The sequence below is a fragment of the Schistocerca cancellata genome, chromosome 8 (genome assembly GCF_023864275.1).
Source record: "Schistocerca cancellata isolate TAMUIC-IGC-003103 chromosome 8, iqSchCanc2.1, whole genome shotgun sequence".
NCBI lineage: Eukaryota > Metazoa > Arthropoda > Insecta > Orthoptera > Acrididae > Schistocerca > Schistocerca cancellata.
In genome coordinates this window covers 493,531,741-493,538,279 of record NC_064633.1, presented here as the reverse complement: position 1 = coordinate 493,538,279, position 6,539 = coordinate 493,531,741, and the positions used below count along the sequence as shown (strand labels likewise).

At 47.3% G+C, this 6,539-nt stretch overlaps 1 non-coding gene across 1 annotated transcript; it reads left to right on the top strand.

Annotated features, from left to right (window-relative positions):
• The first annotated feature begins 3,303 nt into the window (after nt 1-3,303).
• Trnas-cga (transfer RNA serine (anticodon CGA)) lies at nt 3,304-3,378 on the top strand. The gene has a single exon. It is a non-coding gene; the product is annotated as a tRNA-Ser (tRNA).
• Nucleotides 3,379-6,539: the final 3,161 nt, after the last annotated feature.

The following is a 6,539-nucleotide window of genomic DNA, read 5'->3' as shown; positions in this document are numbered from 1 at the left end:
TAGTTTAAGTAGTGTGCAAGCCTAGGGACGTTTGATATCAGCAGCTTAGTCCCATAGGAACTTAATGTCAAAGGGGCTGCCTAACCCTCAGGCGCAGGAGCAGCCACGAAGCTGCATGTGTGTCGAAGTTTCCGACAGGCACATTTGTAACGTGCTCAACTAAGGCAGGTGGCTGGCAACTAGGGAGTTGCCGAACTGGGGGCATTAGAGGGACCCTCTGCCGTTTTACTCACGCGGATCTTAATGTTGTATCCCTTCCCCCACCTCTCTTCTCACCTTCGGAGTGGTGCCAAAAAGGAGGAGGAGGAGGAGGGAGGAGATCAGTGTTTAACGTCCCGTCGACAACGAGGTCATTAGAGACGGAGCGCAAGCTCGGGTGAGGGAAGGATGGGGAAGGAAATCGGCCGTGCCCAATTCAAAGGAACCATCCCGGCATTTGCCTGAAGCGATTTAGGGAAATCACGATTAAAATCTAAATCAGGATGGCCGGAGACGGGATTGAACCGTCGTCCTCCCGAATGCGAGTCCAGTGTGCTAACCGCCAAAAAGAAGGGATAAAAAAGCGTATGGCCTCTTTCCTGCTTCGGATCACGCTACACTACGCGGATCACGTTCATTGGGGTTGCAGCCTCGACGATGTCAGCCGAAGGAGGTCTGAATCGGACAGGAGATGTCAACAGTGTCAAAGCTTGTCAAGAACGTCGTCACATTGCTCATCGCACCGGGAACTACCGTATTCGACCTCGAACTGTGTGGGAATCAACGTCCTAAGGAAAAAAATAGTCTCATTGATGCCATTTATACCACCCACGGAGGCCTTTTCCTGGTGATTCTGCGTGGCGGTGTGTCTGACATGTTTCCCTCGGCCACTTAAAACCGTTTGATTTCAATTCTGGGGGTCGCTGTTCTGATTTCCATCGCAGAGGCGTCAAACAAGGGAGGGGAGTGACGACATTCCGATGGTATGACAAGTTGTAAGGGGTTCACCACCCTGCTGGAGCAAATGTAATTTCGATGTATTGCTCACGCGCTGCCTGCGACAGAAAATATCTCTGCTGCAATAGAGTCGCAGGTCTGAGCAGCCTCGGCAGTTGCAGTCGCTCGCTGCTACAGGGCAGTTGTAGTCTGTTGCTGGTACAGGGCAGTTCATAGCCATGTATTGTAAGGTAAATTTTATTGTTTTTATTGGCATGCGCGTGGTTAAGTCACTTGTCTGAGATGTTAATATGAATTTGTTTGAATTTTTTGAGATTCGTCAACACCAGCTGACTATTTGTAATATTCAATTTTTCATATAATGGACTGCAGATCTTTATCAATAATGTAAAAGATTTTAAGAGTATAATTTTTACGAGTCAACAAAAAAAGGAAGGAATAATTTTGCCTTAAGTCATTACCAGTCCCTATCCAGTCATTTATTTAAATTTAAATATTTCAGAAATTTTCTCAGATCATAGTCATGTGTTCTTTAGTAATCAGAAGACCAGCTGTGCAGCTATGTCAATAAGCAAAGTCAGGTTTTCTAATAATTCAGATCTCAGACAAATGTTGTCCAGTATTAGTAGATAGGCCAACATTGCACTAAGCTGCGCCACTGACGAGCAAATATATAGACAGTGTTATCCGGCGACACCATCACGAGGTAATAGTTATTCAGTTTATTCAGATTGATTTCACAGGGCCATGGCGTAGCTCTGCTTACGTCGAAATTTATCAGTTTTCATGAATTAAAATATTAACAAAAAATTATCATTTTTATGTTTTTATACGGGAAGGTTACAACGTCTACGGTGGTATTGGGAAAAATTGTGGTGAAATTTGGTGCCAATAGACATCATTAGCCCGCCTTAGAGCTCAAACGAACTTACGAGTCGTGGCCTTTTCTTTTAGCGTGTGTCGACACCTTACTGTCCGAAGCATAGCCAAGCAGGAGGGTGATGTCGCAGCGTGCCACGCTTTTGCATCATTGCAGGGGAAGATTGTAGGCATGTTTGAGCCAAATTCCAAACTTGTAAGTCGGTATGGGATACAGTTACGGCATTTCGAGAAAGTGATCCTTTCATTTAGTTTCAAGTGTAGTTAGGTGAAAACTGGTAGCTTATAAAACCTATACACGTTCACAGATTTGCACATGAGACAAACTAGTCACATTTTATTTCCACTACGCGTCACGGGTATATACGGAATCTAAGTGATGTAAACACGACAGGAAGGGGCGTGTAACCACTGGAGATGGTGCCACAGGTTAAGTGAAAGTCGTCCTGACAATATATACTCTTTGCCAAAAATCGACGCACCACGAATGAACTATCCGAATGGGACGGAAATCTGTAGATCTGGTATACACGAACAGACAACAAATTATTACAGTTATACGGAAATTGGATGATTTGTTCAAGAGAAAGTGATTCACAAATCGAGCAAGTCAATAACACGTTGGTCCACCTCTGGCCATTATGCAAGCAGTTATTGATAGAGTTGTTGGATGCCTTTTTTAGGGATATTGAGCCAAATTCTGTCCGATTGACGCATTACATCGTCAAAATCCCGAGATGGTTGGAGATCCCTACTCATAATTTTCCAAACGTTCTCAGTTGGGGAGACATCCAGCGATCTTGCTGGCCATGGCAGTGTTCGGCAAGCAAGTAAACAAGCAGTAGAAACTCTTGCCGCGTGCGAGCGTGCATTATCTTCCTGAAATGTTGGCGCAGGATGGCTTGCCATGAAGGATAACAAAACGGGGCGTAGGATATCGTCGACGTACCGCTGTGCTGTTGCGGCACCTCGGATGACAACCAAAGGCGTCCTGCTATGAAATCAAATGGCACCTCAGACCGTCACTCATGGCTGTCGGGCCGTGTGGCAGGCAGCAATCAAGTTTCCAGAACGAAATTTTCACTCTGCAGCGGAGTGTGCGCTGATATGAAACATCCTGATAGATTTAAACTGTGTGCCGGACCGGGACTCTATCTCGGGACCTTTGCCTTTCGCGGGCAAGTGTTCTACCATCTGAGCTACCCAAGCACGACTCACGCCCCTTCCTCACAGCTTTAATTCCGCCAGTACCTCGTCTCCTACCTTCCAAACTTCGCAGAAGCTCTCCTGCATACCTTGCAGAACTAGCACTCCTGGAAGAAAGGATATTGCGGAGACGGCTTAGTCTCAGCCTGGGGGATGGTTCCAGAATGAAATTTTCACTCTGCAGCGGAGTGTGCGCTGATATGAAACTTCCTGACAGATTAAAACTGTGTGCCGGACCGAGACTCGAACTCGGGACCTTTGCCTTTCGCGGGCCGTGAGTCGTGCTTGGGTAGCTCAGTTGGTAGAGCGCTTGCCCGCGAAAGGCAAAGGTCCCGAGTTCGAGTCTCGGTCCGGCACACCGTTTTAATTTAAGAGTCAAGTTGATACCCCACTAATGTCTGGAGCACGTCCACACATATCTTCGCTGATCATTGGGGCTCAGTTCGAAGTAGGACACATCACTGAAGACACTCCCATTTCAGTGAATGAGATTGCAGCTGCATGTGCCCGACACCAGTGCAAACGGACTCGCTAGTGTATAGAGGTTAATGATACTCAGCGCAAGGGGTGCAGTGAGCCAGGCTCCATTTCTGTGTGCTGTCTATTAATGGCCCTTTTGTCGTTGTCGCTGAATCACCAGCTGCACATCGAATCGATGATAATGGTGAATCCGGGACTGTAGGTGTCTTTCTGACATTTACTCGGTCCTCACGTTATGTTGTTTCTCTGGGACGATCGCTTCCTTCTTCACATTGTGTTCGGCCATGGTTCACCCATTCTTGCGAACATCGTCGAATAGTGGCATCGGTCCTATTTAAATGTCGAACGATTCGCCGATTTTTCCAACTGGCTTATTTGAGCCTAGCCACTCTCACATGCTGACGTATGCATATATTGTCTGGGCGCCAGTCTGCGAGGCATAGTTAGTGCCCAAATGAGTACACAAAATGCAATTTGCAAAGACTCATCGTCCTGATATCGACATATTCCTTATTTACTATCCTTGCCAGCTGCTTGGTGAAATTGCAGCAGCGTCACTCATTCATACATTGGTCGCCGAAGTTTACAGTTTTGCATTTTCTGTCGATACCTACATGAATATGTACGCTACTGGCCATTAAAATTGTTAGACCACGAAGGTGACGTGCTACAGACGCGAAATTTAACAGACAAGTAGAAGATGCTGTGATATGCAAATGATTAGCTTTTCAGAACATTCACACAAGGTTGGCGCCGGTGGCGACACCTACAACGTGCTGACATGAAGAATGTTTCCAATCGATTTCACATACACAAAAAGCAGTTGACCGGCGTTGCCTGGTGAAACGTGGTTGTGATGCCTCGTGTAAGGAGGAGAAAGCGTACCATCACGTTTCCGACTTTGATAAAGGTGGGATTGTAGCCTATCGCGTTTGCGGTTTATCGTATCGTGATATTGCTGCTCGCGTTGGTCGAGATCCAATGACTGTTAGCAGAATATGGAATCGGTGGGTTCAGGAGGGTAATACGGAACGGCCTCGTATCACTAGCAGTCGAGATGACAGGCATCTTATCCGCACGGCTGTAACGGATCGTCCAGCCACGTCTCGATCCCTGAGTCAACAGATGGGAACGTTTGTAAGACAACAACCATCTGCACGAACAGTTCGACGACGTTTGCAACAGCATGGACTATCAGGTCGGACACCATGGCTGCGGTTACCCTTGACGCTGTAGCACAGACAGGAGCGCCTGCGATGGTGTGCTCAACGACGAACATCGCGGTGAACGCACGTTGGAAGCGTGTATTCGTCATCGACATACTGGCGTATCACCCGGCGTGATGGTATGGGGTGCCATTGGTTACACGTCTCGGTCACCTCTTGTTCGCATTGACGGCACTTTGAACAGTGGACGTTATATTTCAGATGTGTTACGACCCGCGGCTCTACCCTTGATTCGATCCCTGCAAAATCCTACATTTCAGCAGGATAATGCACGACCGCATGTTGCAGGTCCTGTACGGGCTTTTCTGGATACAGAAATTGTTTGACTGCTGCCCTGGCCAGCACATTCTCCAGATCTCTCACCAATTGAAAACGTCTGCTCAATGATGGCCGAGCAACTGGCTCGTCAGAATACGCCAGTCACTACCCGTGATGAACTGTGGTATCGTGTTGAAGCAGCATGGGCAGCTGTACCTGTACACGCCATCCAAGCTCTGTTTGACTCAATGCCCAAGCGTATCAAGGCCGTTATTACGGGCAGAGGTGGTTGTTCTGGATACTGATTTCTCAGGATCTATGCGCCCAAATTGAGTGAAAATGGAATCACATGTCAGTTGTAGTATAATATATTTGTCCAATGAATACCCATTTATCATCTGCATTTCTTCTTGGTGTAGCAATTTTAATGGCCAGTAGTGTATTTGAGAAGCAATTTGCTTAACTCTTCAAGATGGGTCGTTTTTTTGTGTCAGAGTGCATATGTGTCGTGGTAGTTGACATGAATCCATCTGTTGATAAGGGCTTAATCCTCTACAACACGTAGTGCCAGTAAGATAAGTTGTGACTGAGCACAGTAACTTAATTCATATTCATAATATTGTCAGTAAATCCTAACCTGAAATGTTCACATTTACGGGTGGAACAAAATTTTTTTAAAGTTGTTCACTTCCCGCCGTGCTCAATGGCGGCTAATCGGTGTTATTGACCGCCTTTGTTGACAGTAATTTCGTTGCTGACAGGATTCCCTGGTGGTTTCCTCAGTGACGCCCCTGTGGTTCTTAACGCCTGTTGCCACCTCGCGGGTCCCGCTACCGCCGCAGTCCCGCACGGCGGCGCCACCGTCGCCCTCGAATATTTCCGTGCAACAATCTGAAAATGCAATCTCGGGATTCCTCGACTCAAGAATCCAGCCGGCTGCCGATAGAATGCGCGCGCCGCCGCTCCGTGCCCCGCCTTGCTCCTGTATAATAATAATGGCTGCACGCAGGTGGCATTCCGCCTACGGTGCCGCCTTTTTAATAATGTTTCCTGTAGAGTTTATTTATCCATTCGTCCCGGAAAGCGCGCGCCAGAAACATGTCGCTCGCTCCACGACGCTGCGACATTCCGTGCACCGACGTAGCAGTGACGTCTGCACCTACCGTGACAAATTCTTCCTCCTCCTTCGCCCTTCGTTAAACTTCCGATTCTCTGGAAATGTGCCGTACGGAAACACCCCAGATAATATGTCCAATAGCATTTGTACAATTGGCAAAAGTTTTTGATAATACTGACTGGAGTGCACACTTTGGAATTCTGAAGATGTTTTTCTCGTTGTGGTCTTCAGTTCAAAGGCTGGTTTGATGCAGCTCTTCACGCTTATCAGTCCCGCACAAGCCGTTTCTTCTCCGAATCACTACTGCAGCCTACATCCATATGAACCTGCTTACTGCATTCATCCCTTGTTCTCCCTCTACAATTCTTACCCCTCTCCCACCTCCACCTCCCCCTCCAGCCCCACCTTCACCACTCTCTCTCTCTCTCTCTCTCTCA